This window comes from Tamandua tetradactyla, chromosome 10 (genome assembly GCF_023851605.1).
Source record: "Tamandua tetradactyla isolate mTamTet1 chromosome 10, mTamTet1.pri, whole genome shotgun sequence".
Taxonomy (NCBI): Eukaryota; Metazoa; Chordata; class Mammalia; order Pilosa; family Myrmecophagidae; genus Tamandua; species Tamandua tetradactyla.
The window spans coordinates 105451729-105463840 of NC_135336.1; the positions used below are offsets into that span (position 1 = coordinate 105451729).

At 42.1% G+C, this 12112-nt stretch overlaps 1 long non-coding RNA gene and 1 pseudogene across 1 annotated transcript in view; both read left to right on the plus strand.

Moving 5' to 3' along the window:
• Positions 1-12112, plus strand: part of LOC143648109 (uncharacterized) — a 74075-nt gene that overhangs the window by 11823 nt on the left and 50140 nt on the right. The window lies entirely within an intron of this gene.
• The window catches only part of LOC143648876 (putative E3 ubiquitin-protein ligase TRIML2), a 55088-nt pseudogene that overhangs the window by 2171 nt on the left and 40805 nt on the right, over positions 1-12112 (plus strand).

Genomic DNA, 12112 nt, shown 5'->3' on the forward strand with positions numbered 1-12112 from the left:
CCACCCTGTTGATATGTAGCATATATATTTATAAATATTTATCACTGAGTCACGGCTGACATTTTCAAAATGCTGCCTTTGAACTAGACCTCTTTTTTTCTGTCTCCCTGGCTGAGAGGCCAGATGAGGTTAATTAATCCAATTTTGCCTAATAATGCGTGGTGGAATGTGCACCATGTCCCGGTTTATTTGTCAAGGGGGAGGGGGCTCCTAGTAAAGGGCTCTGTGACTAAGAAAGGAGGGGTTTTCAAAGCTCCGAGCTTGATCTCAAGCCAGCCCAGGCTGCTGGAAACATGCCCACAGCACCTCCAGGAGAGGCCAGAAAGAGGAGGAGCAGGCTGCGTGGTGAAATCTGGGGACCCAAAGCCATTCGGGTCTTGGGCTTTTTAAGCAGATGTGAATGAGCTTGGATGAAGGTGAAAGGATGTATCACTGATAGGTGCTTCTCATGGAAGAAGCATGAAAGCATCTTCTCATGGAAGATATTTAAGTGTGAGCAAATCTTTTCTGGTGTTGAATCCTACTCTGCTCCTGGCCAGCTCTTGGGGAAGACTAGGTGCAAAGATGGGTTCAGAGACAGTGGCTTCTGTGGCTTTCTAGTGTTTTGTCTGTTTAATGCTCACATCATGCTTTTTTCCAGCAGTGAATGTGTGAGCTCTTCCTCATTCCCTGCTCACACAGATGACCTGCGTGGTCTTGGGTTCCCCATCGGGGGATGGGTGGGGATATAATGTGGCCGATGAGCTTCTTTCCTGACTGCATCTCCCTGGGAGATTTTCAGGCGATTTGGAAACAACCTTGCAAGTACGCAGTTGCTCTTAGAGCGGCGGTTGGTTTGAGAACAGTTGTACCAGCCTATAGATCTAACAGGACTGGGCAAACCATAATGGACCTGAGGAGGAGTTGCCTGGCCTTGAAAAGGGTGCTGACATGCGTGATGATGATGAGAGGACTTCTCACGCTAGACATTTCCCACCACCATGCACTTCAGGCTCCTTCGCACACTTGAGCTCTCAGATTTATCCCTCGAGGACCTCCATTTTGTGTGTTTTGACTCATATTCAGACTTGTCTGCTACACTTGAGGATGGGAGGCCTCTAAGCCAAAGTAATGAGAAAGGAAGTGAACTTCCAACTATATATAAATTCCCTGGACTCTGCCAACCCCAGTCAGCTCTCTTTGATTCCTGTTTGGAACTCAGCTTTCCCTGGGGATTTTGGGTGCCTGTCTTTGTTCCTGAAATGGCTTAGCATCCTAGGAATCCTGTTCACCAGCCCGTTCTCCATCCCCACGTGACCTCCCAGAAAACAGAACAGACATCACAGGTGACTGCTCAAGGTTCATCCTGCCTCATCACCTCTGGGCTTGTAATTGTCCAGATAAGTTTTCCCACCCCCGACCCTCCCCATTCCACGCCAATCACCCCACAGTACCTTCATCCTCTCATCACTTCCATGCTGGGTGTCCACATCCCAACATGCCACTTAATACCCATTCAAACAAAACCTAATTAGAAAAGCAGGAGGGGGAAAAAAAAGTCAAGTGCAGGCTCGAGTCAGTTTAGATTTGAAAACATCTATTCTTCGGATTTCCTGCATGCCACAGGGGCTGGGGTGGGGGGGCCTGCATCTTACTGCTAATGGTGTTGAGACCCAAGCATGCTATTAAATCCACCCTCACTTGATTACTAAGCGGGTGTTTCCATTTCCTAGGCTGCTCAAGCAAATACCATGAAATGGGTGAGGTTAAACAACGGGAATTTATTTGCTCACGGTTTGCTGCTGGGAAAATCTCCAAATCAAGGTGTCATCAAGGCAATGCTTTCTTCCCAATGATTGTGACATTCTGGGGCTGGCTGCTGACGACCCTTGGCCCTTAGCTTGTCCCAGGGCAGGACACAGGGTGGCATATCCTGGCCTCTCCCTCCTCTTCCAGACTCTGTTGTTGTTCAGCTTCTGGCTGCTCTGTCTGTGACTTTCTCTCTATCAGTTATAGATGGCTCCAATAATAGAGTTAAAACCCACCCCGATTGAATGGGCCACACCTTAACTGAAATGGCTCCACCAGAAGGTCCTACTTACCATGGGTCATAGCCACAAGAGTGGACTAATCTTAAGAACAGGTTTTGGGGAAGGTATTTAAATCTTCAAACCATTATAGTGTGTATCCACTACACCATGTCCAGGTCCTCGTGCTGTATGATTGGGGTGGGGGATAGCACTGCACTTGAAGTCCAAAACCTGAAAAAAAATCCCAGCTTTGCAGCCTAAACACTGCGTGACCCTGGGCATGTTACCTCACTTGTCCAAGCCATCATTTCTTCAAGTGTGCAATAGGGATAAGCGGACTGTGCTGAGGACTAAATAAGACAACTTCAGAAAGCATCTAGCACAGCATCTAGCACAATTATCCGCATGGTAAATTATCAGCAAATCTCTATTGACTTGGTGACTGGTGAAATAGGATCTGGAAATGGCTTTATTTCCATTTCTTTCTTTTTTTTTTTCATTTCTCGAATCTATCTTCTCTGTTATACTCTTCCTTCTTTCTCTCTTTTTTTCATTTTTGTGAAAAATAACACAACAAAGAAACAACAAATTTCAAAGCACACTGCACCAAGCAGCCACAAAACAGACCCCAGAGCCCAGTATGGGTCACAGCTCCACAACCCCAGGCCTTCACCTCCAGGCGCCCCAGGGTCCCGGAGATCAAAAGAGAGATCAACATACTGACCCAGCATGCACACCCACCCTCCAAACCTACCCCCTCTGCACAATTCCACCATCACCCCTGTCCTTCCCCCATCCCCAGGAGCACCTAGGCCATAGCCACTCCAAGTCCCTTGCATCAGGAGGGGCTGCAACAGCATGGGACAGGAGGATGGAGCTGCCCCCACCCACCCACACCCCATCACCTCTGCATCCCAGTACTCATCTGGCCAGGGACATATCCGGAGGCCGCAGGCCCCTGGAAAGCCACCCCAGTGCATGGAACCCCCACAGAATCCCATATAATGACCCAGGTATTCTTCAGGATCAGCAGCAACAGTCCTGGCCAGGCTCGGCAAGCTGTGATAGCAGCAATGTCCAACTGAAGCCCGCATAGGAGTGATACTTCCATTTCTTAAAATAAGTATGTTAAAATATGTAGAGTGGCCCAAGATGGCGACTTAGTGAGGCATGGAATTTAGTTTGTCCTCCAGAGCAGCTAGTAAATAGCCAGGAACAGTACAGAACAACTGCTGGGGCCACAACAGTGACCAGACACACAGCGTTCCCCTAGTCTGTACAAGCTGGACCACCTGTGATCCCACCCAGAAACTTGAGTCCCCCAAGCCACAGAGGTCAACGCCCCTTCCCCACAGGCTGGTACCCAGAGGGAAAAGGAAAGGCACTTTACTAATAGCAAGCCGCTGAGCTCCACCAAGCTCCGATTGTGGAAGTAATTAACAAATTCTGACTATTAAAAATAGACCACCAGCTCAGCAGAACCTTGAGTAAAAGCTGAGGTTGCTGGTTTTAGCCTCTGTACAGAGAGGGCAGGGCTGACGGAAAAAGATTAAAAAAAAAAAAAACTGAGGATTTTTTCAGATTGGACAGCACAAAATGCTTGAAAATGTCTTGGCTATGAAGGAAAGAAGGGGACAAATAGGACCTGGAGATACATAGAGCAATGTGCCCACTTAAGTTCTAGATTGGCAAACCCAGGATATGTGGGTCCTGCTCTGAAAAGGAATTTTTTTCTTTTCCTTTTTTGTGGCTGTATTTCTATGGCTTGACTGCTCTTTTCATACAACTGCAAGGTTTCTCAGGTTCCCACTGCCCTAGGCAAGGGTGGAAATAAGCATGTCTGAGAGACAAGGAGGCTGGTTAGGTGAATGGAAATAATTCCTTGGAGGCTGTACCTTCTCCAGGAGAGGGATGGGGACCAGCTCAGATGGAATCCCTCCCTCAAGGAATTTAGACTCCAGGGTCTGGAAAACAGAAGCAATTAAAGCCAGCCTACAACCCCTCTTCTGTCTCAACCATGCCCCCAGCAGGGAGAGCCTGCTGAAGTTAAAGGTACCACATCACTTTATGCTGGTGGAACCCACAGGCAGAAAAGCATCACATACAGGGCAGGAGGGAAAAACACAGAGTCTAGAGGCTTCATAGGAAAGTCTTTCAACCTGCTGGGTCTCATCCTCAAGGAAAACTGATGCAGGTGACTCTTTCCTCCTGAGAGAACACCAGTCTGGTCTGAAAATATCTGACTGGGATCTATAATACTAAAGTAGATCCTCCTAAGAGGGGAAAAAACCCATGCATGCAGGGCAAGAAACAAGAAGAACTGAAAAATTCTGATCTGTTAAACAAAACCTAAGCTAGAGGTCTAGAATAAGCTGAACTGAATGCCAAAGAACAGATTGACAGCAAAGTCATCCAGCAAGAAAATCCTAGGTAAAAAAGTGAAAACGATCCCTAGAATAAACTAATGAAGAAAATTAAATGTCTAGACACCAGCAAAAAATCATAAATCATACCAGGAAAATTGAAGCTATGGCCCAGGGAAAGGAACAAACCAACAATTCAAATGAGATACAAGAGTTGAACAATTAATTCCTTAACTTATTCTATGAAGCCAACATCACCCTCATACCAAAGCCAGACAAAGATACTACAAGAAAAGAAAATCACAAACCAATCTCTCTAATGAATATAGATGCAAAAATCTTCAACAAAATTCTTGCAAATCGAATCCAGCAGCACATTAAAAGAATTATACACCATTACCAAGTAGGATTCATCCCAGGTATGCAAGGATGGCTCAACATAAGGAAATCAATTAATGTAATATACTATATCAACAAATCAAAGCAGGAAACAACATGATCATTTCAATTGATGTGGAAACGGCATTTGACAAAATTTAACATTCTTGTTGAAAACACTTCGAAGGATAGGAATAGAAGGGAACTTCCTAAGCATGAAAAAGGGAATATATGAAAAACCCACAGCTAACATCAACCTCAATGGGAAAAAACTGAAAACTTTCTCCTTAAGATCTAGAACAAGATAAGGATGCCCACTGTCATCATTGTTATTCAACATTGTGTTGGAAGCTCTAGTCAGAGCAATTAGACAAGAAAAAAGAAATACAAGACATCAACATTGGAAAGAAGAAGCAAAACTCTCACTATTTGCAGATGATATAGTAGTATATTTTGAAAAACCAAAAAAAACCACAGCAAAACTACTAGAGCTAATATATAAGTACAGCAAAGTGGCAGGTTATAAGATCAACACTCAAAAATCTGTAGTGTTTCTTTACACTAGCAATGAACAATCTGAGGGGGAAATCAAGAAAAAAATTCCATTTACAATTGCAACCAAAAGAATAAAATATTTAGGAATAAATTTAACTAAGGACACAAAAGACCTAGACAAAGAAAACTACAAGAAATTGCTAAAAGAAATCATAGAAGACCTAAATAAATGGAAGGACATATTGTGTACATGGATTGGAAGACCAAATATAGTTAAGATGTTGATTCTACCCAAATTGATGTATAGATTCAATGCAATACCAGTTAAAATACCAAAAACTTACTTTTCAGAAATAGAAAAACCAATAACCAAATATATCTGGAAGGGCAGGGTGCCCTAAATAGCTAAAAATATCCTGAGAAAGAAAAATGAAGTCGAAGTCTCACACCACCTGACTTTAAGGCGTAGTACGAAGCTACAATGTTCAAAACAGCATGGTATTGGCATAAAGATAGATATACTGACCAATGGAGTCGAAAAGAGTGTTCAGATATAGACCCTCTCATCTATAGACAATTGATCTTTTATAAGGAAGTCAAGCCAACTCACCTGGGACAGAACTATCTCTTCAATAAATGGTGTCTGGAGAACTGGATATCCACATGCAAAGAATGAAAGAGGATCCATATCTCACACCCTACACAAAAATCAACTCCAAATGGATCAAGGAGGGTGGGCCATGGTGGCTCAGCAGGCAAGAATGCTTGCCTGTCATGCCAGAGGACCCAGGTTTGATTCCTGGTGCCTGCCCATGTAAAAAAAAAAAAAAAAAAAAAAGAGGGATCAAGGAACTAAACATTAGATCTAAGATCATAAAACTTTTAGAAGAAAATGTAGGGAAATATCTTATAAATCCTATAATAAGAGGCAGTTTCCTAGATCTTACACCCAAAGCATGAGCATTGAAGAAAGAAATAGATAAATGGGAACTCCTCAAAATTAAACACTTTTGTACATCAAAGAACTTTGCCAAGAAAGTAAAAAGACAACCTACACAATAGCAGACAATATTTGGAAATGCTATATCAGATAAGGGTCTAGTTTCCAGAATATATAAAGAGATTGTTCAATTGAACAACAAAAATACAAACAACCCAATTACAAAATGGCCAAAACGCATGAACAGACATGTCTCAGAAGAGGAAATACAAGTGGCTAAAAGGCACTTGAAAAGAATCTCAACTTCCCTGGCTATTAGGGAAACACAAATCAAAACTACAATGAGGCATCATCTCACACCCACCAGAATTCCATTATCAATAAAATGGAATGCAACAAGTGCTGGAGAGGATGTGGAGAAAGAGGCACACTTATCCACTGTTGGTGGGAATGTCAAATGCTGCAACTACTGTGGAAAGCAGTTTGGGGGTTCCTCAGGAAGCTAAGTAAGGAATTGCCATATAAGCCGGCAATACCATTGCTAGGCATCTATTCAGAGGACATGAGGCCAGGGACACAAACGGACATTTGCACACCAATTTTATAGCAGCATTATTTATGGTTGCCAAGAGATGGAAACAGCCCAAATGTCCATCAACACACGAGTGACTAAACAAGCTGTGGTATATATATATATATACCACATCATATATATATGATGGAATGATGGAATATTATGTAGTTGTAAGACAGCAAAAAGTCATGAAGCATATAACAACATGGATGGACCTTAAGGACATTATGCTGAGTGAGATTAGCCAGAAACAAAAGGACAAAAACTGTATGGTCTCACTGATATAAGCTAACATTAATGAATGAACTTGGAGAATTTCAGTTAAGAACAGAGGCCATCAAGAGATAGAAATAGGGTAGATTTTGGGGAATTGTTTCTGAAGGGATGCAGATTGTGCAACAGGACTGATTGTAAAAATTCAGACATGGATAGCAGAATACTACCTAATTGTAGCACAATAATGTTAGTACACTGAATGAAGCTGAATGTGAGAATGAGAGAGGGAGAAGAGCTGGGGGCATAAATGAAACCAGAAGGAAAGATAGATGATAAAGACTGAGATGGTATAATCTAAGAATGCCTAGGGTGTACAATGATAGTGACTAAGTGTACAAATAAAAGACTATTTTTGCATGAGGAAGAACAAAGGAATGTCAATATTTCAGGGTGTTGAAAATAGATGGTAATTCATATTTTAAAACTTTAGCTTATGTGTGAGACTAAAGGAAAAAATGTTTATTTGGTGCAAAACATATTTTGACTGGTGCATTTCCTAATATAACATATGGACAGTTTAATTGAACACCATAAGTACATGGAACCTTGAGTAGGGCATGAGATTTTGTAGGTTTGTGCAGAGTTATGCCTCAGTAAATCCCAGAATGATTTGAACAATGAATAAAAAAAAAAAAAAAGTATTTGCAAAGTCCCCTTGGGGGAATGGTGAGAAAGGGGGAAAATTCAACTTCCCCATGTGGAGAATTCCTGATATTCTTGCAAGCAGTGTGGACAACCAACTCAATAGTCTGAGCCCTCAATCTTGGGGTTTGTTCATATGAAATTTATCCCTGCAAAGGATAGGCAAAGCCTACTTAAAATTAGGCCTAAAAGTCACTCCCAGAACCATGTGTCTCTGTCTTGAAATGCTGCCTGGGAAGTTCTTTTTCTCCCCGAAATAAAAACTTGCTTCAACTTCTTCGCCTCATCTTTGGAAGAGGAGGGTCCTTGTTGAAGAATTATAAGCCAGAAATCACAAATATGACCTTATTTAGCACCATTTTCATCCTGCCTAGAATGTGAGAGAAGGCAGCTTGGGTCCAGTGTTGCCTACCTGATGCAGGGAAAGACAGAGAGAGAAGCTGAGGAAACAACTGAGCAGATAAAAGCCCTCCTGTCTCTTTGTTCTGGCTGTTTTCCCTAAAGGGAATACTCAGGATTACAAAGAAAACACAAGGTCTCCCAAAGGTTTGTTTGATTTGAAGAGTCTAGAATGAGCCAAACCGCTGTGCCTGTATGACCTGTTTGCTTGGGACACTGGAGCTTGATGTGGGCGTAGCAGTTGCCAACAGTGTCTGCGCATGGAAGAAACCTGCCAGTTTTTTTCCTGACCACATCAAAAACGGATAGTCTTATCTTCAACTAGCAACACATGCCAGGTTGTCCAAAAGGCTCAGTCCCCAATTTCTGCAAAAAATCCCAGATTACTACTGCATGAAACACCTGGAACCACCATACTCTGTGATGATGACCAAATCACACTTTGTGTCACATTTCCTGTCCCAAGAACACAAGAATCACATGGTGCATGGAATAGAAGAGGCTGCAGTGAATTACAGGGAGGTATTCCAGGAGATATTGAACACATTGAAGGAGAACCTGGAGGTGACTAAAAAATATATTAGCTGATATGCAAGAAAGAATGGTGATGATTCAGGGAGAGAAGCAGAATTTCAAAGAGATGGTTATGTCTGAATATAGGTTAAGGTTCTGGTTGTTGAAGGAAAATAATGAGATGAACCTCTTGAGACTACAAGGATGTGTATTCAATCTGAATACCGGAAAAGCCAGTCTACATCACCTGATCAGGTTTGCCAGAGAGCTAGAGGAGAAGTACCAGGAGAAGCTACAGAGAGTAAACAGTTTGGGAAGAGAGAACATGAATACACTGAAGGAAAAGGAAGTCAGAGTCTCTGCACAGACCAATAGCCCCCAAAGGCTCATCATGGAGCTCAAGAGGAAGTGTGGGGAATCTGCCTTAGCACTGCTCCAGAATGTAGGATATTCTTTGGAAAGGAGTGAGTTACCACTGGTTCAATGTCTAAACCTGAGTTTTGACCAAATAACAGGAATGAGTGAAATGCTAAGAGTATTTCAAAGACATATAACTTTGGATCCTGAAACAGCTCATCCCCTTCGAGTTTAATCTGAGGATCTGAGAAGTGTGAGGTTTGGAAATGTCCTCCAGGATGTACCTGATAACCCCGAGAGATGTGACTGCAGTGCCACTGTGTTCGGTGTGGAGAGCTTCACCTCTGAGAGGCATTACTAGGAGGTAGATGTAAAAAAGGCTACACAGTGGCAGTTGGGCATATACAAGGACTCTGCAAGCCAAAAGCGTGACAGACTCAAAGCGTCCAGAGATAAATTCTTACTCACAAGATCCATTATGGGGAGTGATTTTACCTTCTGGGTCTTTCCTCCTTTAAAAAGGGTTTCTCTGAGAGAACAAATGCACAAAGTTGGAGCCTTTCTAGACTGTGAATATGGGCAAATGTCATTCTACAGTGTGACAGAGAGAGCTCTCTTTCACAATATCTCTTATCCAACCTTCCAAGGAGCTCTCAACCCTGTATTTTCTCTTCGTATCCCAAATGAAAGCATGAATTCAGACTGCCTCACCATCTGTACCACTCAGACTCTTTTTTGTTGTGTTCCTGTTAGCCCTCCATCTTCCTTAGTGCGAAATCCAAGGCCAAGAGAAGCCAGAAAGCTAAGAGCATGATTTTGTGAAAGTGTTTCTATAAAAGACATCTTGCATTTGTGTTGGAACCCAGTTCAATTCCCCAGAGCTTTTGCATTCCTGTGGCTTTCAATCCCCATTAGTGGAAGAGGTTGCATTTAAATTGAGTCATGAATAACAAAGGGCTCTATACTGATTAGAATAACAAATGCATATGCAACATAGGATTGTGAAATTAAGATAGAAATGTGATCTGGCGTCAGATTAACTGGAGTCCTTAGGTCTAGGTAAAGGACTCCAGACATAGGTCTTAAAACATTGGTAGAATTCATTTATTAGCTCCAGGAGCTTTACTGTGGATTTTTCATGACTTTCCTGTATAAAGAAACATGCGATTTGTGGATAGGTTAAATCTTGCTTCTTCTTTTCCAATCTGGATGCCTTTTGTTTCTTTTTCTTTGCTTTGGCCGTTCTGGCAACAAATTCCAGTACAGTGTTGGGTGGCAGTGGTGGTGGGCTTCCTTGTTTTGTTCCTTGTTTTGGAGGAAACTTTCAATCTTTCACCATTGGGTAGGCCGTTGGTTTTTCATGTGTTCCCTTTGTCCTGTTAGGGAGGTTTCCTTCTATTCCTAGTGTCTATGTGTTTTTATCAGAAAGGGGTGCTGGATTTTCCTTTTTTTTTTCTGCATCAGTTTAGAATATCATGTGGTTTTTGTCCTTCTGTTAATGTCATGTTTTTGTATTCATTGATTTTCTTGTGTTGCATCATCTTGCATGCTGGGGATGAATCCAACTTGTTATGGGGTCTGGTTCTTTGGAGATGCTGTTGGATTTAGTTTGCTGGTGTTTTGTTGGGGATTTTTGCATCTAGATTCACAGGGAATAGTGGTCTGTGGTTTTCTTTTCTTGTGGTGTCTCTGTTTGGCCTTGGTATGAGGGTGATGGCAGCTCAACATTGTGAATATAATTAACAGCACTGAAGTATATATCTGAATGATTAATGGTGGAAATGTTCAATTGCATATACAGTAACAGAGTAAAAATTAAAAATTAAAAAAATCCATGGAACTACAGAACACCAGCAGTGAGCCGTAAATCAACCCCTAGATGATAGTTGATAGCACATTTTTATAATTGTACTGTTATCAATTGTAACAAATGTTCCACACCAATGCATGGTGTCATTGGGGTGGTATTAGGGGAATCCTGTATTTTATGCATGGTTTCTTTAAACCCATGTGCTGGTTTGAAAGTGTGTTTACCCCAGAAAAAACATGTCCTTTAATCCTGATTCAATATTGTTTAGGTGGAAATTTTGATGAGATTGTGTCCATGGGTTTGTGATACACCCAGTTGTGGATGTGATCTTTTGTTTGGATTGTTTCCATAGGATGTGACACCCCAATTTCAAGTGTAACCTTTTGATTTGATGGAGATGTGACTCTGCCCACGCAAGGTGGGTCTTGATTAGTTTACTGGAGTCTTTAAAAAGGGGAAAAACTTTGTAAGAAGCTCAAATGCTTGGAGAACAGCTACTTCAGAGTCAACAGGAGACCTAGGCATTTGGAGATGCAGAAATTAAATGCCCCCTGGGGAAGCTGTTTGCAACCGGAAGCCAAGACCCCTGCAGATGCCAGCCACAATGCCTTCCCAGCTGACAGAGTGTTCTGGACTCTTTCTTAGTCAAGGAATCCTTTTCTGGATGCCTTAATTTGAACTAAGAACAGTATGGCCTTAGAACTGTAAACTTACAACTTAATAAATTACCTTTTTTTTTTTTTTTTTTTTTTTTTTTTAGAGAGAGGGAGGAAAGGAAGGAAAGACAGAGAGAAGGAAGGAAGGAAGGAAGAAAGGGAAACATCTTTAAACATTTTCTTGTTTTATTGTATTTTGTTTGTTTGTTTGTTTTTTACATGGGCTGGGGCCGGGAATCGAACCGAGGTCCTCCGGCATGGCAGGCAAGCACTTTGCCCGCTGCGCCACCGCGGCCCGCCCATAAATTACCTTTTTAAAGGGAAAAAAAAAAAGAGTCACTCCCAGAGAACCTCTTTTGTTGCTCAGATGTGGCCTATCTCTCTCTCAGCCAGCATGGCAAGCAAACTCACCACCCTCCCCCTGTCTACATGGGACATGATTCCCAGGGGTGTAAACCTCCCTGGCAACATGGGACAGAAATCCTAGAATGAGCTGGGACTCAGCAGCAATAAAGGATTGAGAAAATCTTCTCAACCAAAATGGGGAGGAGAAAAATGAAACAAAATAAAGTGTTAGTGGCTGAGAGATTTCAAACAGAGTTGAGAGGTTATCCTGGAGGTTATTCTTATGCATTTTATAGATATTCCTTTTTTAATTTAAGATGTTTTAGAGACCTGAAAACTGAAACCATAGAGCTGT